Here is a 22,866-nt window from a genome sequence, read left to right as displayed (position 1 = left end):
CTCCTCATTCCCTGCCAGCTCCAGCGGGAACATGGCATTAGTCGAGATTCGAGGAGCCAGTGGCAGCCACTCTCTCCTCACAGGCACTCTCTCCTCATTCCCTGCCAGCTCTAGTGACAAGCACTCCCTCCTCATTCGCTGCCATCTCCAGCGGGAACATGGCATTAGTTGAGATTCGAGGACCCAGTGGCAGCCACTCTCTCCTCATCAGTCCCTGCCAGCTGCAGCGGGAACATGGCATTAGTCGAGATTCAAGGAGCCAGTGGCAGACACTCTCTCCTCATCATTCCCTGCCAGCTGCAGCGGGAACATGGGATTAGTCGATATTCAAGGAGCCAGTGGCAGCCACTCTCTCCTCACAGGCACTCTCTCCTCATTCCCTGTCAGCTCCAGTGACAGACACTCTCTCCTCATTCCCTGACAGCTCCAACGGGAACATGCCATTAGTCGAGATTAAAGCAGCCAGTGCCAGCCACTCTCTCCTCATTCCCTGCCAGCTCCAGTGGGAACATGGCATTAGTCGAGATTCGAGAAGCCAGTGGCAGCCACTCTCTCCTCATTCCCTGCCAGCTCCAGTGGGAACATGGCATTAGTCTAGATTCGAGGAGCCAGTGGCAGCCACTCTCTCCTCACAGACACTCTCTCCTCATTCCCTGCCAGCTCCAGTGACAGGCACTCTCTCCTCATTCCCTGCCAGCTGCAGCGGGAACATGGCATTAGTCGAGATTCGAGGAGCCAGTGGCAGCCACTCTCTCCTTATCATTCTCTGCCAGCTGCAGCGGGAACATGGCATTAGTCAAGATTCAAGGAGCCAGTGGTAGCCACATCTCCTCATTCCCTGCCAGCTGCAGCGGGAACATGGCATTAGTCGAGATTCAAGGAGCCAGTGCCAGCCACTCTCTCCTCATTCCCTGCCAGCTGCAGCAGGAACATGGCATTAGTCGAGATTCAAGGAGCCAGTGGCAGCCACTCTCTCCACATTCCCTGCCAGCTGCAGAGGGAACATGGCATTAGTCGAGATTCGAGGAGCAAGTGTCATCCACTCTCTCCTCACAGGCTCTCTCTCCTCATTCCCTGCCAGTTGCAGTGGGAACATGGGATTAGTCGAGATTCGAGGAGCCAGTGGCAGCCACTCTCTCCTCATTCCCTGCCAGCTGCAGCAGGAACATGGCATTAGTCGAGATTCAAGGAGCCAGTGGCAGCCACTCTCTCCTCATTCCCTGCCAGCTGCAGAGGGAACAAGGCATTAGTCGAGATTCGAGGAGCCAGTGTCAGCCACTTTCTACTCACAGGCACTCTCTCCTCATTCCCTGCCAGCTCCAGTGACAGGCACTCTCTCCTCATTCCCTGCAAGCACCAGCAGGAACATGGCATTAGTTGAGATTCAAGGAGCCAGTGGCAGCCACTCTCTCCTCATTCCCTGCCAGCTCCAGTGGGAACATGGCATTTGTCGAGATTCGAGGAGCCAGTGTCAGCCACTCTTTCCTCACAGGCACTCTCTCCTCATTCCCTGCCAGCTGCAGTGTGAACATGGCATTAGTCGAGATTCAAGGAGCCAGTGGCAGCCACTCTCTCCTCATTCCCTGCCAGCTCCAGTGATAGGCACTCTCTCCTCATTCCCTTCCAGCTTCAGTGGGAACATGGCATTAGCCGAGATTCGAGGAGCCAGTGGCAGCCACCCTCTCCTCACAGGCACTCTCTCCTCATTCCCTGCCAGCTCCAGTGACAGGCACTCTCTCCTCATTCCCTGCCAGGTCCAGCGGGAACATGGCATTAGTTGAGATTCGAAGAGCCAGTGGTAGCCACTCTTTCCTCTTCATTCCCTGCCAGCTGCAGCGGGAAAATGGCATTAGTCAAGATTGAAGGAGCCAGTGCAGCCACTCTCTCCTCATCATTCCCTGCCAGCTGCAGCGGGAACATGGGATTAGTCGAGATTCAAGGAGACAGTGTCTGCCACTCTCTCCTCACAGGCACTCTCTCCTCATTCCCTGCCAGCTCCAGTGACAGGCACTCTCTCCTCATTCCCTGCCAGCTCCAGTGACAGGCACTCTCTCCTCATTCCCTGCTAGCTCCAGTCACAGGCACTCTCCCCTCATTCCCTGCCAGCTCCAACGGGAACATGGCATTAGTCGAGATTCAAGGAGCCAGTGGCAGCCACTCTCTCCTCATTCCCTGCCAGCTCCAGTGACAGGCACTCTCTTCCCATTCCCTGCCAGCTCCAGTGACAGGCACTCTCTCCTCATTCCATGTCAGCTCCAGTGACAGGCACTCTCTCCTCATTCCCTGCCAGCTCCAACAGGAACATGGCATTAATCGAGATTCAAGGAGCCAGTGGCAGCCACTCTCTCCTCATTCCCTGCCAGCTCCAGCGGGAACATCTCATTAGTCGAGATTCGAGGAGCCAGTGGCAGCCACTCTCTCCTCATTCCCTGGCAGCTCCAGTGGGAACATGGCATTAGTCGAAATTCGAGGAGCAAGTGTCAGCCACTCTTTCCTTACAGGCACTCTCTCCTCATTCCCTGCCCGCTCCAGTGACAGGCACTCTCTCCTCATTCCCTGCCAGCACCAGTGGGAACATGGCGTTAGTCGAGATTCGAGGAGCCAGTGGCGGCCACTCTTTTCTCATTCCCTGCCAGCTCCAACAGCAACATGGCATTAGTCGAGATTCAAGGAGCCAGTGGCAGCCACTCTCTCCTCATTCCCTGCCAGCTCCAGCGGGAACATGGCATTAGTCGAGAATCGAGGAGCCAGTGGCAGCCACTCTCTCCTCATTCCCTGCCAGCTCCAGTGGGAACATGGCATTAGTCGAAATACGAGGAGCCAGTGTCAGCCACTCTCTCCTCACATGCACTCTCTCCTCATTCCCCGACAGCTCCAGTGACAGGCACTCTCTCCTCATTCCCTGCAAGCACCAGCAGAAACATGGCATTAGTCGAGATTCAAGGAGCCAGTAGCAGCCACTCTCTCCTCATTCCCTCCCAGCTCCAGCGGGAACATGGCATTTGTCGAGATTCGAGGAGCCCGTGTCAGCCACTCTTTCCTCACAGGCACTCTCTCCTCATTCCCTGCCAGCTGCAGTGGGAACATGGCATTAGTCGAGATTCAAGGAGCCAGGGCAGCCACTCTCTCCTCATTCCCTGCCAGCTCCAGTGACAGGCACTCTCTTCCTGTTCCCTGCCAGCTCCAGTGACAGGCACTCTCTCCTTATTCCCTGCCAGCTCCAGCGGGAACATGGCATTAGTCGAGATTCGAGGAGCCAGTGTCAGCCACTCTCTCCTCACAGACCCTCTCTCCTCATTCCCTGCCAGCTCCAGTGACAGGCACTCTCTCCTCATTCCCTGCCAGCTCCAGTGGGAACATGGCATTAGGAGCCAGTGGCAGCCACTCTCTCCTCACAGGCACTCTCTCCTCATTCCCTGCCAGCTGCAGCAGGAACATGGCATTAGTCGAGATTCAAGGAGCAAGTGAAATCCACTCTCTCCTCACAGGCACTCTCTCCTCATTCCCTGCCAGCTCCAGTGACAGGCACTCTCTCCACATTCCCTGCCAGCTCCAGCGAGAACATGGCATTAGTCGAGATTCAAGGAGCCAGTGGCAGCCACTCTCTCCTCACAGGCACTCTCTCCTCATTCCCTGCCTGCTCCAGCGGGAACATGGCATTAGTCGAGATTCAAGGAGCCAGTGGCAGCCACTCTCTCCTCACAGGCACTCTCTCCTCATTCCCTGCCAGCTCCAGTGACAGGCACTCTCTCCTCATTCCCTGCCAGCTCCAGTGACAGGCACTCTCTCCTCATTCCCTGCCAGCTCCAGCGGGAACATGGCATTAGTTGAGATTCAAGGAGCCAGTGGCAGCCACCCTCTCCTCATCCCCTGCCAGCTCCAGCGGGAACATGGTATTAGTTGAGATTCAAGGAGCCAGTGTCAGCCACTCTCTCCTCACAGGCACACTCTCTTCATTCCCTACCAGCTCCAGCGGGAACATGGCATTAGTCGAAATTCGAGGAGCAAGTGTCAGCCACTCTTTCCTTACAGGCACTCTCTCCTCATTCCCTGCCCGCTCCAGTGACAGGCACTCTCTCCTCATTCCCTGCCAGCACCAGTGGGAACATGGCGTTAGTCGAGATTCGAGGAGCCAGTGGCGGCCACTCTTTTCTCATTCCCTGCCAGCTCCAACAGCAACATGGCATTAGTCGAGATTCAAGGAGCCAGTGGCAGCCACTCTCTCCTCATTCCCTGCCAGCTCCAGCGGGAACATGGCATTAGTCGAGAATCGAGGAGCCAGTGGCAGCCACTCTCTCCTCATTCCCTGCCAGCTCCAGTGGGAACATGGCATTAGTCGAAATACGAGGAGCCAGTGTCAGCCACTCTCTCCTCACATGCACTCTCTCCTCATTCCCCGACAGCTCCAGTGACAGGCACTCTCTCCTCATTCCCTGCAAGCACCAGCAGAAACATGGCATTAGTCGAGATTCAAGGAGCCAGTAGCAGCCACTCTCTCCTCATTCCCTCCCAGCTCCAGCGGGAACATGGCATTTGTCGAGATTCGAGGAGCCCGTGTCAGCCACTCTTTCCTCACAGGCACTCTCTCCTCATTCCCTGCCAGCTGCAGTGGGAACATGGCATTAGTCGAGATTCAAGGAGCCAGGGCAGCCACTCTCTCCTCATTCCCTGCCAGCTCCAGTGACAGGCACTCTCTTCCTGTTCCCTGCCAGCTCCAGTGACAGGCACTCTCTCCTTATTCCCTGCCAGCTCCAGCGGGAACATGGCATTAGTCGAGATTCGAGGAGCCAGTGTCAGCCACTCTCTCCTCACAGACCCTCTCTCCTCATTCCCTGCCAGCTCCAGTGACAGGCACTCTCTCCTCATTCCCTGCCAGCTCCAGTGGGAACATGGCATTAGGAGCCAGTGGCAGCCACTCTCTCCTCACAGGCACTCTCTCCTCATTCCCTGCCAGCTGCAGCAGGAACATGGCATTAGTCGAGATTCAAGGAGCAAGTGAAAGCCACTCTCTCCTCACAGGCACTCTCTCCTCATTCCCTGCCAGCTCCAGTGACAGGCACTCTCTCCACATTCCCTGCCAGCTCCAGCGAGAACATGGCATTAGTCGAGATTCAAGGAGCCAGTGGCAGCCACTCTCTCCTCACAGGCACTCTCTCCTCATTCCCTGCCTGCTCCAGCGGGAACATGGCATTAGTCGAGATTCAAGGAGCCAGTGGCAGCCACTCTCTCCTCACAGGCACTCTCTCCTCATTCCCTGCCAGCTCCAGTGACAGGCACTCTCTCCTCATTCCCTGCCAGCTCCAGTGACAGGCACTCTCTCCTCATTCCCTGCCAGCTCCAGCGGGAACATGGCATTAGTTGAGATTCAAGGAGCCAGTGGCAGCCACCCTCTCCTCATCCCCTGCCAGCTCCAGCGGGAACATGGTATTAGTTGAGATTCAAGGAGCCAGTGTCAGCCACTCTCTCCTCACAGGCACACTCTCTTCATTCCCTACCAGCTCCAGCGGGAACATGGCATTAGTCGAGATTCAAGGAGCCAGTGGCAGCCACTCTCTCCTCATTCCCTGCCAGCTCCAGTGACAGCCACTTTCTTCCCATTCCCGGCCAGCTCCAGTGACAGGCACTCTCTCCTCATTCCCTGCCAACTCCAGCGGGAATATGGCATTAGTCGAGGTTCGAGGAGCCAGTGTCAGCCACTCTCTCCTCACTGGCCCTCTCTCCTCATTCCCTGCCAGCTCCAGTGACAGGCACTCTCTCCTCATTCCCTGCTAGCTCCAGCAGGAACATGGCATTAGTCAAGATTCGAGGAGACAGTGGCAGCCACTATCTCCTCACAGGCACTCTCTCCTCATTCCCTGCATGCTGCAGTTGGATGATGGCATTAGTCGAGATTGAAGGAGCCAGTGGCAGCCACTCTCTCCTCACAGGCACTCTCTCCTCATTCCCTGCCTTCTCCAGCGGGAACATGGCATTAGTCGAGATTTGAGGAGCCAGTGGCAGCCACTCTCTCCTCACAGGCACTCTCTCCTCATTCCCTGCCAGCTGCAGCAGTAACATGGCATTAGTCGAGATTCAAGGAGCCAGTGGAAGCCACTCTCTCCTCACAGGCACTCTCTCCTCATTCCCTGCCAGCTCCAGTGACAGGCACTCTCTCCTCATTCCCTGCCTGCTCCAGCGGGAACATGGCATTAGTCGAGATTCGAGGAGCCAGTGGCAGCCACTCTCTCCTCACAGGCACTCTCTCCTCATTCCCTGCCAGCTCCAGTGACAGGCACTCTCTCCTCATTCCCTGCCAGCTCCAACGGGAAAATGGCATTAGTCGAGATTCAAGGAGCCAGTGGCAGCCACCCTCTCCTCATCCCCTGCCAGCTCCAGCGGGAACATGGCATTAGTCGAGATTCAAGGAGCCAGTGTCAGCCACTCTCTCCTCACAGGCACACTCTCCTCATTCCCTGCTAGCTCCAGCGGGAACATGGCATTAGTCGAGATTCAAGGAGCCAGTGGCAGCCACTCTCTCCTCATTCCCTGCCAGCTCCAGTGACAGGCACTCTCTCCTCATTCCCTGCCAACTCCAGCGGGAACATGGCATTAGTCGAGATTCGAGGAGCCAGTGGCAGCCACTCTCTCCTCACAAGCACTCTCTCCTCATTCCCTGCCAGCTCCAGTGACAAGCACTCCCTCCTCATTCCCTGCCAGCTCCAGCGGGAACTTGGCATTAGTTGAGATTCGAGGACCCAGTGGCAGCCACTCTCTCCTCATCAGTCCCTGCCAGCTGCAGCGGAAACATGGCATTAGTCGAGATTCAAGGAGCCAGTGGCAGCCACTCTCTCCTCATCAGTCCCTGACAGCTCCAACGGGAACATGGCATTAGTCGAGATTAAAGCAGCCAGTCCAGCCACTCTCTCCTCATTCCCTGCCAGCTCCAGTGGGAACATGGCATTAGTCGAGATTCGAGGAGCCAGTGGCAGCCACTCTCTCCTCATTCCATGCCAGCTCCAGTGGGAACATGGCATTAGTTTCGATTCAAGGAGCCAGTGGCAGCCACTCTCTCCTCACAGACACTCTCTCCTCATTCCCTGCCAGCTCCAGTGACAAGCACTCCCTCCTCATTCCCTGCCAGCTCCAGCGGGAACATGGCATTAGTTGAGATTCGAGGACCCAGTGGCAGCCACTCTCTCCTCATCAGTCCCTGCCAGCTGCAGCGGGAACATGGCATTAGTCAAGATTCAAGGAGCCAGTGGCAGCCACTCTCTCCTCATCATTCCCTGCCAGCTGCAGCGGGAACATGGGATTAGTCGATATTCAAGGAGCCAGTGTCCGCCACTCTCTCCTCACAGGCACTCTCTCCTCATTCCCTGTCAGCTCCAGTGACAGGCACTCTCTCCTCATTCCCTGACAGCTCCAACGGGAACATGGCATTACTCGAGATTAAAGCAGCCAGTGCCAGCCACTCTCTCCTCATTCCCTGCCAGCTCCAGCGGGAACATGGCATTAGTCGAGATTCGAGGAGCCAGTGGCAGCCACTCTCTCCTCATTCCCTGCCAGCTCCAGTGGGAACATGGCATTAGTCTAGATTCGAGGAGCCAGTGGCAGCCACTTTCTCCTCACAGACACTCTCTCCTCATTCCCTGCCAGCTCCAGCGGGAACATGGCATTAGTCGAGATTCGAGGAGCCAGTGGCAGCCATTCTCTCCTCATTCCCTGCCAGCTCCAGTGGGAACATGGCATTAGTCTAGATTCGAGGAGCCAGTGGCAGCCACTTTCTCCTCACAGACACTCTCTCCTCATTCCCTGCCAGCTGCAGCGGGAACATGGCATTAGTCGAGATTCGAGGAGCCAGTGGCAGGCACTCTCTCCTTATCCTTCTCTGCCACTGCAGCGGGAACAGGGCATTAGTCAAGATTCAAGGAGCCAGTGGTAGCCACTTCTCCTCATTCCCTGCCAGCTCCAGCGGGAACATGGCATTATTCGAGATTCAAGGAGCCAGTGTCAGCCACTCTCTCCTCACAGGCTCTCTCTCCTCATTCCCTGCCAGTTACAGTGGGAACATGGGATTAGTCGAGACTCGAGGAGCCAGTGGCAGCCACTCTCTCCTCATTCCCTGCCAGCTGCAGCAGGAACATGGCATTAGTCGAGATTCAAGGAGCCAGTGGCAGCCACTCTCTCCTCATTCCCTGCCAGCTGCAGAGGGAACATGGCATTAGTCGAGATTCGAGGAGCCAGTGTCAGCCACTTTCTACTCACAGGCACTCTCTCCTCATTCCCTGCCAGCTCCAGTGACAGGCACTCTCTCCTCATTCCCTGCAAGCACCAGCAGGAACATGGCATTAGTCGAGATTCAAGGAGCCAGTGGCAGCCACTCTCTCCTCATTCCCTGCCAGCTCCAGTGGGAACATGGCATTTGTCGAGATTCGAGGAGCCAGTGTCAGCCACTCTTTCCTCACAGGCACCCTCTCCTCATTCCCTGCCAGCTGCAGTGTGAACATGGCATTAGTCGAGATTCAAGGAGCCAGTGGCAGCCACTCTCTCCTCATTCCCTGCCAGCTCCAGTGATAGGCACTCTCTCCTCATTCCCTTCCAGCTCCAGTGGGAACATGGCATTAGCCGAGATTCGAGGAGCCAGTGGCAGCCACCCTCTCCTCACAGGCACTCTCTCCTCATTCCCTGCCAGCTCCAGTGACAGGCACTCTCTCCTCATTCCCTGCCAGGTCCAGCGGAACATGGCATTAGTTGAGATTCGAAGAGCCAGTGGTAGCCACTCTTTCCTCTTCATTCCCTGCCAGCTGCAGCGGGAACATGGCATTAGTCAAGATTGAAGGAGCCAGTGCAGCCACTCTCTCCTCATCATTCCCTGTAAGCTGCAGCGCGAACATGGGATTAGTCGAGATTCAAGGAGACAGTGTCAGCCACTCTCTCCTCACAGGCACTCTCTCCTCATTCCCTGCCAGCTCCAGTGACAGGCACTCTCTCCTCATTCCCTGCCAGCTCCAGTGACAGGCACTCTCTCCTCATTCCCTGCTAGCTCCAGTGACAGGCACTCTCCCCTCATTCCCTGCCAGCTCCAACGGGAACATGGCATTAGTCGAGATTCAAGGAGCCAGTGGCAGCCACTCTCTCCTCATTCCCTGCCAGCTCCAGTGACAGGCACTCTCTTCCCATTCCCTACCAGCTCCAGTGACAGGCACTCTCTCCTCATTCCCTGTCAGCTCCAGTGACAGGCACTCTCTCCTCATTCCCTGCCAGCTCCAGTGACAGGCACTCTCTTCCCATTCCCTGCCAGCTCCAGTGACAGGCACTCTCTCCTCATTCCCTGTCAGCTCCAGTGACAGGCACTCTCTCCTCATTCCCTGCCAGCTCCAACAGGAACATGGCATTAATCGAGATTCAAGGAGCCAGTGGCAGCCACTCTCTCCTCATTCCCTGCCAGCTCCAGCGGGAACATGGCATTAGTCGAGATTCGAGGAGCCAATGGCAGCCACTCTCTCCTCATTCCCTGGCAGCTCCAGTGGAAACATGGCATTAGTCGAAATTCGAGGAGCCAGTGTCAGCCACTCTCTCCTTACAGGCTCTCTCTCCTCATTCCCTGCCCGCTCCAGTGACAGGCACTCTCTCCTCATTCCCTGCCAGCTCCAGTGGGAACATGGCGCTAGTCGAAATTCGAGGAGCCAGTGGCAGCCACTCTTTTCTCATTCCCTGCCAGCTCCAACAGCAACATGGCATTAGTCGAGATTCAAGGAGCCAGTCGCAGCCACTCTCTCCTCATTCCCTGCCAGCTCCAGCGGGAACATGGCATTAGTCGAGAATCGAGGAGCCAGTGGCAGCCACTCTCTCCTCATTCCCTGCCAGCTCCAGTGGGAACATGGCATTAGTCGAAATTCGAGGAGCCAGTGTCAGCTACTCTCTCCTCACAGGCACTCTCTCCTCATTCCCTGACAGCTCCAGTGACAGGCACTCTCTCCTCATTCCCTGCAAGCACCAGCAGGAACATGGCTTTAGTCGAGATTCAAGGAGCCAGTAGCAGCCACTCTCTCCTCATTCCCTCCCAGCTCCTGCGGGAACATGGCATTTGTCGAGATTCGAGGAGCCCGTGTCAGCCACTCTTTCCTCACAGGCACTCTCTCCTCATTCCCTGCCAGCTGCAGTGGGAACATGGCATTAGTCGAGATTCAAGGAGCCAGCGGCAGCCACTCTCTCCTCATTCCCTGCCAGCTCCAGTGACAGGCACTCACTACCTGTTCCCTGCCAGCTCCAGTGACAGGCACTCTCTCCTCATTCCCTGCCAGCTCCAGCGGGAACATGGCATTAGTCGAGATTCGAGGAGCCAGTGTCAGCCACTCTCTCCTCACAGACCCTCTCTCCTCATTCCCTGCCAGCTCCAGTGACAGGCACTCTCTCCTCATTCCCTGCCAGCTCCAGCAGGAACATGGCATTAGTCGAGATTCGAGGAGCCAGTGGCAGCCACTCTCTCCTCACAGGCACTCTCTCCTCATTCCCTGCCAGCTGCAGCAGGAACATGGCATTAGTCGAGATTCAAGGAGCCAGTGGAAGCCACTCTCTCCTCACAGGCACTCTCTCCTCATTCCCTGCCAGCTCCAGTGACAGGCACTCTCTCCTCATTCCCTGCCAGCTCCAGCGAGAACATGGCATTAGTCGAGATTCAAGGAGCCAGTGACAGCCACTCTCTCCTCACAGGCACTCTCTCCTCATTCCCTGCCTGCTCCAGCGGGAAAATGGGATTAGTCGATATTCAAGGAGCCAGTGTCCGCCACTCTCTCCTCACAGGCACTCTCTCCTCATTCCCTGTCAGCTCCAGTGACAGGCACTCTCTCCTCATTCCCTGACAGCTCCAACGGGAACATGGCATTACTCGAGATTAAAGCAGCCAGTGCCAGCCACTCTCTCCTCATTTCCTGCCAGCTCCAGCGGGAACATGGCATTAGTCGAGATTCGTGGAGCCAGTGGCAGCCACTCTCTCCTCATTCCCTGTCAGCTCCAGTGGGAACATGGCATTAGTCTAGATTCGAGGAGCCAGTGGCAGCCACTTTCTCCTCACAGACACTCTCTCCTCATTCCCTGCCAGCTCCAGTGACAGGCACTCTCTTCTCATTCCCTGCCAGCTGCAGCGGGAACATGGCATTAGTCGAGATTCGAGGAGCCAGTGGCCGGCACTCTCTCCTTATCATTCTCTGCCACTGCAGCGGGAACATGGCATTAGTCAAGATTCAAGGAGCCAGTGGTAGCCACTTCTCCTCATTCCCTGCCAGCTCCAGCGGGAACATGGCATTAGTCGAGATTCAAGGAGCCAGTGTCAGCCACTCTCTCCTCACAGGCTCTCTCTCCTCATTCCCTACCAGTTGCAGTGGGAACATGGGATTAGTCGAGATTCGAGGAGCCAGTGGAAGCCACTCTCTCCTCATTCCCTGCCAGCTGCAGCAGGAACATGGCATTAGTCGAGATTCAAGGAGCCAGAGGCAGCCACTCTCTCCTCATTCCCTGCCAGCTGCAGAGGGAACATGGCATTAGTCGAGATTCGAGGAGCCAGTGTCAGCCACTTTCTACTCACAGGCACTCTCTCCTCATTCCCTGCCAGCTCCAGTGACAGGCACTCTCTCCTCATTCCCTGCAAGCACCAGCAGGAACATGGCATTAGTCGAGATTCAAGGAGCCAGTGGCAGCCACTCTCTCCTCATTCCCTGCCAGCTCCAGTGGGAACATGGCATTTGTCGAGATTCGAGGAGCCAGTGTCAGCCACTCTTTCCTCACAGGCACCCTCTCCTCATTCCCTGCCAGCTGCAGTGTGAACATGGCATTAGTCGAGATTCAAGGAGCCAGTGGCAGCCACTCTCTCCTCATTCCCTGCCAGCTCCAGTGATAGGCACTCTCTCCTCATTCCCTTCCAGCTCCAGTGGGAACATGGCATTAGCCGAGATTCGAGGAGCCAGTGGCAGCCACCCTCTCCTCACAGGCACTCTCTCCTCATTCCCTGCCAGCTCCAGTGACAGGCACTCTCTCCTCATTCCCTGCCAGGTCCAGCGGGAACATGGCATTAGTTGACATTCGAAGAGCCAGTGGTAGCCACTCTTTCCTCTTCATTCCCTGCCAGCTGCAGCGGGAACATAGCATTAGTCAAGATTGAAGGAGCCAGTGCAGCCACTCTCTCCTCATCATTCCCTGTAAGCTGCAGCGGGAACATGGGATTAGTCGAGATTCAAGGAGACAGTGTCAGCCACTCTCTCCTCACAGGCACTCTCTCCTCATTCCCTGCCAGCTCCAGTGACAAGCACTCTCTCCTCATTCCCTGCCAGCTCCAGTGACAGGCACTCTCTCCTCATTCCCTGCTAGCTCCAGTGACAGGCACTCTCCCCTCATTCCCTGCCAGCTCCAACGGGAACATGGCATTAGTCGAGATTCAAGGAGCCAGTGGCAGCCACTCTCTCCTCATTCCCTGCCAGCTCCAGTGACAGGCACTCTCTTCCCATTCCCTGCCAGCTCCAGTGACAGGCACTCTCTCCTCATTCCCTGTCAGCTCCAGTGACAGGCACTCTCTCCTCATTCCCTGCCAGCTCCAACAGGAACATGGCATTAATCGAGATTCAAGGAGCCAGTGGCAGCCACTCTCTCCTCATTCCCTGCCAGCTCCAGCGGGAACATGGCATTAGTCGAGATTCGAGGAGCCAATGGCAGCCACTCTCTCCTCATTCCCTGGCAGCGCCAGTGGAAACATGGCATTAGTTGAAATTCGAGGAGCCAGTGTCAGCCACTCTCTCCTTACAGGCACTCTCTCCTCATTCCCTGCCCGCTCCAGTGACAGGCACTCTCTCCTCATTCCCTGCCAGCTCCAGTGGGAACATGGCGTTAGTCGAAATTCGAGGAGCCAGTGGCAGCCATTCTTTTCTAATTCCCTGCCAGCTGCAACAGCAACATGGCATTAGTCGAGATTCAAGGAGCCAGTGGCAGCCACTCTCTCCTCATTCCCTGCCAGCTCCAGCGGGAACATGGCATTAGTCGAGAATCGAGGAGCCAGTGGCAGCCACTCTCTCCTCATTCCCTGCCAGCTCCAGTGGGAACATGGCATTAGTCGAAATTCGAGGAGCCAGTGTCAGCTACTCTCTCCTCACAGGCACTCTCTCCTCATTCCCTGACAGCTCCAGTGACGGGCACTCTCTCCTCATTCCCTGCAAGCACCAGCAGGAACATGGCATTAGTCGAGATTCAAGGAGCCAGTAGCAGCCACTCTCTCCTCATTCCCTCCCAGCTCCTGCGGGAACATGGCATTTGTCGAGATTCGAGGAGCCCGTGTCAGCCACTCTTTCCTCACAGGCACTCTCTCCTCATTCCCTGCCAGCTGCAGTGGGAACATGGCATTAGTCGAGATTCAAGGAGCCAGCGGGAGCCACTAGCTCCTCATTCCCTGCCAGCTCCAGTGACAGGCACTCACTACCTGTTCCCTGCCAGCTCCAGTGACAGGCACTCTCTCCTCATTCCCTGCCAGCTCCAGCGGGAACATAGCATTAGTCGAGATTCGAGGAGCCAGTGTCAGCCACTCTCTCCTCACAGACCCTCTCTCCTCATTCCCTGCCAGCTCCAGTGACAGGCACTCTCTCCTCATTCCCTGCCAGCTCCAGCGGGAACATGGCATTAGTCGAGATTCGAGGAGCCAGTGGCAGCCACTCTCTCCTCACAGGCACTCTCTCCTCATTCCCTGCCAGCTGCAGCAGGAACATGGCATTAGTCGAGATTCAAGGAGCCAGTGGAAGCCACTCTCTTCTCACAGGCACTCTCTCCTCATTCCCTGCCAGCTCCAGTGACAGGCACTCTCTCCTCATTCCCTGCCAGCTCCAGCGAGAACATGGCATTAGTCGAGATTCAAGGAGCCAGTGACAGCCACTCTCTCCTCACAGGCACTCTCTCCTCATTACCTGCCTGCTCCAGCGGGAAAATGGGATTAGTCGATATTCAAAGAGCCAGTGTCCGCCACTCTCTCCTCACAGGCACTCTATCCTCATTCCCTGTCAGCTCCAGTGACAGGCACTCTCTCCTCATTCCCTGACGGCTCCAACGGGAACATGGCATTACTCGAGATTAAAGCAGCCAGTGCCAGCCACTCTCTCCTCATTTCCTGCCAGCTCCAGCGGGAACATGGCATTAGTCGAGATTCGAGGAGCCAGTGGCAGCCACTCTCTCCTCATTCCCTGCCAGCTCCAGTGGGAACATGGCATTAGTCTAGATTCGAGGAGCCAGTGGCAGCCACTTTCTCCTCACAGACACTCTCTCCTCATTCCCTGCCAGCTCCAGTGACAGGCACTCTCTTCTCCTTCCCTGCCAGCTGCAGCGGGAACATGGCATTAGTCGAGATTTGAGGAGCCAGTGGCCGGCACTCTCTCCTTATCATTCTCTGCCACTGCAGCGGGAACATGGCATTAGTCAAGATTCAAGGAGCCAGTGGTAGCCACTTCTCCTCATTCCCTGCCAGCTCCAGCGGGAACATGGCATTAGTCGAGATTCAAGGAGCCAGTGTCAGCCACTCTCTCCTCACAGGCTCTCTCTCCTCATTCCCTACCAGTTGCAGTGGGAACATGGGATTAGTCGAGATTCGAGGAGCCAGTGGAAGCCACGCTCTCCTCATTCCCTGCCAGCTGCAGCAGGAACATGGCATTAGTCGAGATTCAAGGAGCCAGAGGCAGCCACTCTCTCCTCATTCCCTGCCAGCTGCAGAGGGAACATGGCATTAGTCGAGATTCGAGGAGCCAGTGTCAGCCACTTTCTACTCACAGGCACTCTCTCCTCATTCCCTGCCAGCTCCAGTGACAGGCACTCTCTCCTCATTCCCTGCAAGCACCAGCAGGAACATGGCATTAGTCGAGATTCAAGGGGCCAGTGGCAGCCACTCTCTCCTCATTCCCTGCCAGCTCCAGTGGGAACATGGCATTTGTCGAGATTCGAGGAGCCAGTGTCAGCCACTCTTTCCTCACAGGCACCCTCTCCTCATTCCCTGCCAGCTGCAGTGTGAACATGGCATTAGTCGAGATTCAAGGAGCCAGTGGCAGCCACTCTCTCCTCATTCCCTGCCAGCTCCAGTGATAGCCACTCTCTCCTCATTCCCTTCCAGCTCCAGTGGGAACATGGCATTAGCCGAGATTCGAGGAGCCAGTGGCAGCCACCCTCTCCTCACAGGCACTCTCTCCTCATTCCCTGCCAGCTCCAGTGACAGGCACTCTCTCCTCATTCCCTGCCAGGTCCAGCGGGAACATGGCATTAGTTGAGATTCGAAGAGCCAGTGGTAGCCACTCTTTCCTCTTCATTCCCTGCCAGCTGCAGCGGGAACATAGCATTAGTCAAGATTGAAGGAGCCAGTGCAGCCACTCTCTCCTCATCATTCCCTGTAAGCTGCAGCGGGAACATGGGATTAGTCAAGATTCAAGGAGACAGTGTCAGCCACTCTCTCCTCACAGGCACTCTCTCCTCATTCCCTGCCAGCTCCAGTGACAAGCACTCTCTCCTCATTCCCTGCCAGCTCCAGTGACAGGCACTCTCTCCTCATTCCCTGCTAGCTCCAGTGACAGGCACTCTCCCCTCATTCCCTGCCAGCTCCAACGGGAACATGGCATTAGTCGAGATTCAAGGAGCCAGTGGCAGCCACTCTCTCCTCATTCCCTGCCAGCTCCAGTGACAGGCACTCTCTTCCCATTCCCTGCCAGCTCCAGTGACAGGCACTCTCTCCTCATTCCCTGTCAGCTCCAGTGACAGGCACTCTCTCCTCATTCCCTGCCAGCTCCAACAGGAACATGGCATTAATCGAGATTCAAGGAGCCAGTGGCAGCCACTCTCTCCTCATTCCCTGCCAGCTCCAGCGGGAACATGGCATTAGTCGAGATTCGAGGAGCCAATGGCAGCCACTCTCTCCTCATTCCCTGGCAGCGCCAGTGGAAACATGGCATTAGTCGAAATTCGAGGAGCCAGTGTCAGCCACTCTCTCCTTACAGGCACTCTCTCCTCATTCCCTGCCCGCTCCAGTGACAGGCACTCTCTCCTCATTCCCTGCCAGCTCCAGTGGGAACATGGCGTTAGTCGAAATTCGAGGAGCCAGTGGCAGCCACTCTTTTCTCATTCCCTGCCAGCTCCAACAGCAACATGGCATTAGTCGAGATTCAAGGAGCCAGTGGCAGCCACTCTCTCCTCATTCCCTGCCAGCTCCAGCGGGAACATGGCATTAGTCGAGAATCGAGGAGCCAGTGGCAGCCACTCTCTCCTCATTCCCTGCCAGCTCCAGTGGGAACATGGCATTAGTCGAAATTCGAGGAGCCAGTGTCAGCTACTCTCTCCTCACAGGCACTCTCTCCTCATTCCCTGACAGCTCCAGTGACGGGCACTCTCTCCTCATTCCCTGCAAGCACCAGCAGGAACATGGCATTAGTCGAGATTCAAGGAGCCAGTAGCAGCCACTCTCTCCTCATTCCCTCCCAGCTCCTGCGGGAACATGGCATTTGTCGAGATTCGAGGAGCCCGTGTCAGCCACTCTTTCCTCACAGGCACTCTCTCCTCATTCTCTGCCAGCTGCAGTGGGAACATGGCATTAGTCGAGATTCAAGGAGCCAGCGGCAGCCACTCTCTCCTCATTCCCTGCCAGCTCCAGTGACAGGCACTCACTACCTGTTCCCTGCCAGCTCCAGTGACAGGCACTCTCTCCTCATTCCCTGCCAGCTCCAGCGGGAACATAGCATTAGTGGAGATTCGAGGAGCCAGTGTCAGCCACTCTCTCCTCACAGACCCTCTCTCCTCATTCCCTGCCAGCTCCAGTGACAGGCACTCTCTCCTCATTCCCTGCCAGCTCCAGCGGGAACATGGCATTAGTCGAGATTCGAGGAGCCAGTGGCAGCCACTCTCTCCTCACAGGCACTCTCTCCTCATTCCCTGCCAGCTGCAGCAGGAACATGGCATTAGTCGAGATTCAAGGAGCCAGTGGAAGCCACTCTCTCCTCACAGGCACTCTCTCCTCATTCCCTGCCAGCTCCAGTGACAGGCACTCTCTCCTCATTCCCTGCCAGCTCCAGCGAGAACATGGCATTAGTCGAGATTCAAGGAGCCAGTGACAGCCACTCTCTCCTCACAGGCACTCTCTCCTCATTCCCTGCCTGCTCCAGCGGGAAAATGGGATTAGTCGATATTCAAAGAGCCAGTGTCCGCCACTCTCTCCTCACAGGCACTCTCTCCTCATTCCCTGTCAGCTCCAGTGACAGGCACTCTCTCCTCATTCCCTGACAGCTCCAACGGGAACATGGCATTACTCGAGATTAAAGCAGCCAGTGCCAGCCACTCTCTCCTCATTTCCTGCCAGCTCCAGCGGGAACATGGCATTAGTCGAGATTCGAGGAGCCAGTGGCAGCCACTCTCTCCTCATTCCCTGCCAGCTCCAGTGGGAACATGGCATTAGTCTAGATTCGAGGAGCCAGTGGCAGCCACTTTCTCCTCACAGACACTCTCTCCTCATTCCCTGCCAGCTCCAGTGACAGGCACTCTCTTCTCATTCCCTGCCAGCTGCAGCGGGAACATAGCATTAGTCGAGATTCGAGGAGCCAGTGGCCGGCACTCTCTCCTTATCATTCTCTGCCACTGCAGCGGGAACATGGCATTAGTCAAGATTCAACGAGCCAGTGGTAGCCACTTCTCCTCATTCCCTGCCAGCTCCAGCGGGAACATGGCATTAGTCGAGATTCAAGGAGCCAGTGTCAGCCACTCTCTCCTCACAGGCTCTCTCTCCTCATTCCCTACCAGTTGCAGTGGGAACATGGGATTAGTCGATATTCGAGGAGCCAGTGGCAGCCACTCTCTCCTCATTCCCTGCCAGCTGCAGCAGGAACATGGCATTAGTCGAGATTCAAGGAGCCAGAGGCAGCCACTCTCTCCTCATTCCCTGCCAGCTGCAGAGGGAACATGGCATTAGTCGAGATTCGAGGAGCCAGTGTCAGCCACTTTCTACTCACAGGCACTCTCTCCTCATTCCCTGCCAGCTCCAGTGACAGGCACTCTCTCCTCATTCCCTGCAAGCACCAGCAGGAACATGGCATTAGTCGAGATTCAAGGAGCCAGTGGCAGCCACTCTCTCCTCATTCCCTGCCAGCTCCAGTGGGAACATGGCATTTGTCGAGATTCGAGGAGCCAGTGTCAGCCACTCTTTCCTCACAGGCACCCTCTCCTCATTCCCTGCCAGCTGCAGTGTGAACATGGCAATAGTCGAGATTCAAGGAGCCAGTGGCAGCCACTCTCTCCTCATTCCCTGCCAGCTCCAGTGATAGGCACTCTCTCCTCATTCCCTTCCAGCTCCAGTGGGAACATGGCATTAGCCGAGATTCGAGGAGCCAGTGGCAGCCACCCTCTCCTCACAGGCACTCTCTCCTCATTCCCTGCCAGCTCCAGTGACAGGCACTCTCTCCTCATTCCCTGCCAGGTCCAGCGGGAACATGGCATTAGTTGAGATTCGAAGAGCCAGTGGTAGCTACTCTTTCCTCTTCATTCCCTGCCAGCTGCAGCGGGAACATGGCATTAGTCAAGATTGAAGGAGCCAGTGCAGCCACTCTCTCCTCATCATTCCCTGTAAGCTGCAGCGGGAACATGGGATTAGTCGAGATTCAAGGAGACAGTGTCAGCCACTCTCTCCTCACAGGCACTCTCTCCTCATTCCCTGCCAGCTCCAGTGACAGGCACTCTCTCCTCATTCCCTGCCAGCTCCAGTGACAGGCACTCTCTCCTCATTCCCTGCTAGCTCCAGTGACAGGCACTCTCCCCTCATTCCCTGCCAGCTCCAACGGGAACATGGCATTAGTCGAGATTCAAGGAGCCAGTGGCAGCCACTCTCTCCTCATTCCCTGCCAGCTCCAGTGACAGGCACTCTCTTCCCATTCCCTGCCAGCTCCAGTGACAGGCACTCTCTCCTCATTCCCTGTCAGCTCCAGTGACAGGCACTCTCTCCTCATTCCCTGCCAGCTCCAACAGGAACATGGCATTAATCGAGATTCAAGGAGCCAGTGGCAGCCACTCTCTCCTCATTCCCTGCCAGCTCCAGCGGGAACATGGCATTAGTCGAGATTCGAGGAGCCAATGGCAGCCACTCTCTCCTCATTCCCTGGCAGCTCCAGTGGAAACATGGCATTAGTCGAAATTCGAGGAGCCAGTGTCAGCCACTCTCTCCTTACAGGCACTCTCTCCTCATTCCCTGCCCGCTCCAGTGACAGGCACTCTCTCCTCATTCCCTGCCAGCTCCAGTGGGAACATGGCGTTAGTCGAAATTCGAGGAGCCAGTGGCAGCCACTCTTTTCTCATTCCCTGCCAGCTCCAACAGCAACATGGCATTAGTCGAGATTCAAGGAGCCAGTGGCAGCCACTCTCTCCTCATTCCCTGCCAGCTCCAGCGGGAACATGGCATTAGTCGAGAATCGAGGAGCCAGTGGCAGCCACTCTCTCCTCATTCCCTGCCAGCTCCAGTGGGAACATGGCATTAGTCGAAATTCGAGGAGCCAGTGTCAGCTACACTCTCCTCACAGGCACTCTCTCCTCATTCCCTGACAGCTCCAGTGACAGGCACTCTCTCCTCATTCCCTGCAAGCACCAGCAGGAACATGGCATTAGTCGAGATTCAAGGAGCCAGTAGCAGCCACTCTCTCCTCATTCCCTCCCAGCTCCTGCGGGAACATGGCATTTGTCGAGATTCGAGGAGCCCGTGTCAGCCACTCTTTCCTCACAGGCACTCTCTCCTCATTCCCTGCCAGCTGCAGTGGGAACATGGCATTAGTCGAGATTCAAGGAGCCAGCGGCAGCCACTCTCTCCTCATTCCCTGCCAGCTCCAGTGACAGGCACTCACTTCCAGTTAATTGCCAGCTCCAGTGACAGGCACTCTCTCCTCATTCCCTGCCAGCTCCAGCGGGAACATGGCATTAGTCGAGATTCGAGGAGCCAGTGGCAGCCACTCTCTCCTCACAGGCACTCTCTCCTCATTCCCTGCCAGCTGCAGCAGGAACATGGCACTAGTCGAGATTCAAGGAGCCAGTGGAAGCCACTCTCTCCTCACAGGCACTCTCTCCTCATTCCCTGCCAGCTCCAGTGACAGGCACTCTCTCCTCATTCCCTGCCAGCTCCAGCGAGAACATGGCATTAGTCGAGATTCAAGGAGCCAGTGGCAGCCACTCTCTCCTCACAGGCACTCTCTCCTCATTCCCTGCCTGCTCCAGCGGGAACATGGCATTAGTCGAGATTCGAGGAGCCAGTGGCAGCCACTCTCTCCTCACAGGCACTCTCTCCTCATTCCCTGCCAGCTCCAGTGACAGGCACTCTCTCCTCATTCCCTGCCAGCTCCAGCGGGAACATAGCATTAGTTGAGATTCAAGGAGCCAGTGGCAGCCACCCTCTCCTCATCCCCTGCCAGCTCCAGCAGGAACATGGTATTAGTCGAGATTCAAGGAGCCAGTGTCAGCCACTTTCTCCTCACAGGCACACTCTCCTCATTCCCTGCCAGCTCCAGCGGGAACATGGCATTAGTCGAGATTCAAGGAGCCAGTGGCAGCCACACTCTCCTCATTCCCTGCCAGCTCCAGTGACAGCCACTCTCTTCCCATTCCCTGCCAGCTCCAGTGACAGGCACTCTCTCCTCATTCCCTGCCAACTCCAGCAGGAACATGGCATTAGTCGAGGTTCGAGGAGCCAGTGTCAGCCACTCTCTCCTCACAGGCCCTCTCTCCTCATTCCCTGCCAGCTCCAGTGACAGGCACTCTCTCCTCATTCCCTGCCAGCTCCAGTGGGAACATGGCGTTAGTCGAAATTCGAGGAGCCAGTGGCAGCCACTCTTTTCTCATTCCCTGCCAGCTCCAACAGCAACATGGCATTAGTCGAGATTCAAGGAGCCAGTGGCAGCCACTCTCTCCTCATTCCCTGCCAGCTCCAGCGGGAACATGGCATTAGTCGAGAATCGAGGAGCCAGTGGCAGCCACTCTCTCCTCATTCCCTGCCAGCTCCAGTGGGAACATGGCATTAGTCGAAATTCGAGGAGCCAGTGTCAGCTACACTCTCCTCACAGGCACTCTCTCCTCATTCCCTGACAGCTCCAGTGACAGGCACTCTCTCCTCATTCCCTGCAAGCACCAGCAGGAACATGGCATTAGTCGAGATTCAAGGAGCCAGTAGCAGCCACTCTCTCCTCATTCCCTCCCAGCTCCTGCGGGAACATGGCATTTGTCGAGATTCGAGGAGCCCGTGTCAGCCACTCTTTCCTCACAGGCACTCTCTCCTCATTCCCTGCCAGCTGCAGTGGGAACATGGCATTAGTCGAGATTCAAGGAGCCAGCGGCAGCCACTCTCTCCTCATTCCCTGCCAGCTCCAGTGACAGGCACTCACTTCCAGTTAATTGCCAGCTCCAGTGACAGGCACTCTCTCCTCATTCCCTGCCAGCTCCAGCGGGAACATGGCATTAGTCGAGATTCGAGGAGCCAGTGTCAGCCACTCTCTCCTCACAGACCCTCTCTCCTCATTCCCTGCCAGCTCCAGTGACAGGCACTCTCTCCTCATTCTTTGCCAGCTCCAGCGGGAACATGGCATTAGTCGAGATTCGAGGAGCCAGTGGCAGCCACTCTCTCCTCACAGGCACTCTCTCCTCATTCCCTGCCAGCTGCAGCAGGAACATGGCACTAGTCGAGATTCAAGGAGCCAGTGGAAGCCACTCTCTCCTCACAGGCACTCTCTCCTCATTCCCTGCCAGCTCCAGTGACAGGCACTCTCTCCTCATTCCCTGCCAGCTCCAGCGAGAACATGGCATTAGTCGAGATTCAAGGAGCCAGTGGCAGCCACTCTCTCCTCACAGGCACTCTCTCCTCATTCCCTGCCTGCTCCAGCGGGAACATGGCATTAGTCGAGATTCGAGGAGCCAGTGGCAGCCACTCTCTCCTCACAGGCACTCTCTCCTCATTCCCTGCCAGCTCCAGTGACAGGCACTCTCTCCTCATTCCCTGCCAGCTCCAGCGGGAACATAGCATTAGTTGAGATTCAAGGAGCCAGTGGCAGCCACCCTCTCCTCATCCCCTGCCAGCTCCAGCAGGAACATGGTATTAGTCGAGATTCAAGGAGCCAGTGTCAGCCACTTTCTCCTCACAGGCACACTCTCCTCATTCCCTGCCAGCTCCAGCGGGAACATGGCATTAGTCGAGATTCAAGGAGCCAGTGGCAGCCACACTCTCCTCATTCCCTGCCAGCTCCAGTGACAGCCACTCTCTTCCCATTCCCTGCCAGCTCCAGTGACAGGCACTCTCTCCTCATTCCCTGCCAACTCCAGCAGGAACATGGCATTAGTCGAGGTTCGAGGAGCCAGTGTCAGCCACTCTCTCCTCACAGGCCCTCTCTCCTCATTCCCTGCCAGCTCCAGTGACAGGCACTCTCTCCTCATTCCCTGCCAGCTCCAGCAGGAACATGGCATTAGTCAAGATTCGAGGAGACAGTGGCAGCCACTCTCTCCCCACAGGCACTCTCTCCTCATTCCCTGCCTCCTGCAGTTGGATGATGGCATTAGTCGAGATTGAAGGAGCCAGTGGCAGCCACTCTCTCCTCACAGGCACTCTCTCCTCATTCCCTACCTTCTCCAGTGACAGGCACTCTCTCCTCATTCCCTGCCAGCTCCAGCGGGAACATGGCATTAGTCGAGATTCGAGGAGCCAGTGGCAGCCACTCTCTCCTCACAGGCACTCTCTCCTCATTCCCTGCCAGCTGCAGCGGGAACATGGCATTAGTCGAGATTCAAGGAGCCAGTGGCACCCACTCTCTCCTCATCCCCTGCCAGCTCCAGCGGGAACATGGCATTTGTCGAGATTCGAGGAGCCAGTGGCAGCCA

Source organism: Ambystoma mexicanum, chromosome 10 (assembly GCF_040938575.1).
Source record: "Ambystoma mexicanum isolate Mex_15411 chromosome 10, UKY_AmexF1_1, whole genome shotgun sequence".
NCBI classification, from domain to species: domain Eukaryota; kingdom Metazoa; phylum Chordata; class Amphibia; order Caudata; family Ambystomatidae; genus Ambystoma; species Ambystoma mexicanum.
This window is presented reverse-complemented; position numbering follows the sequence as displayed.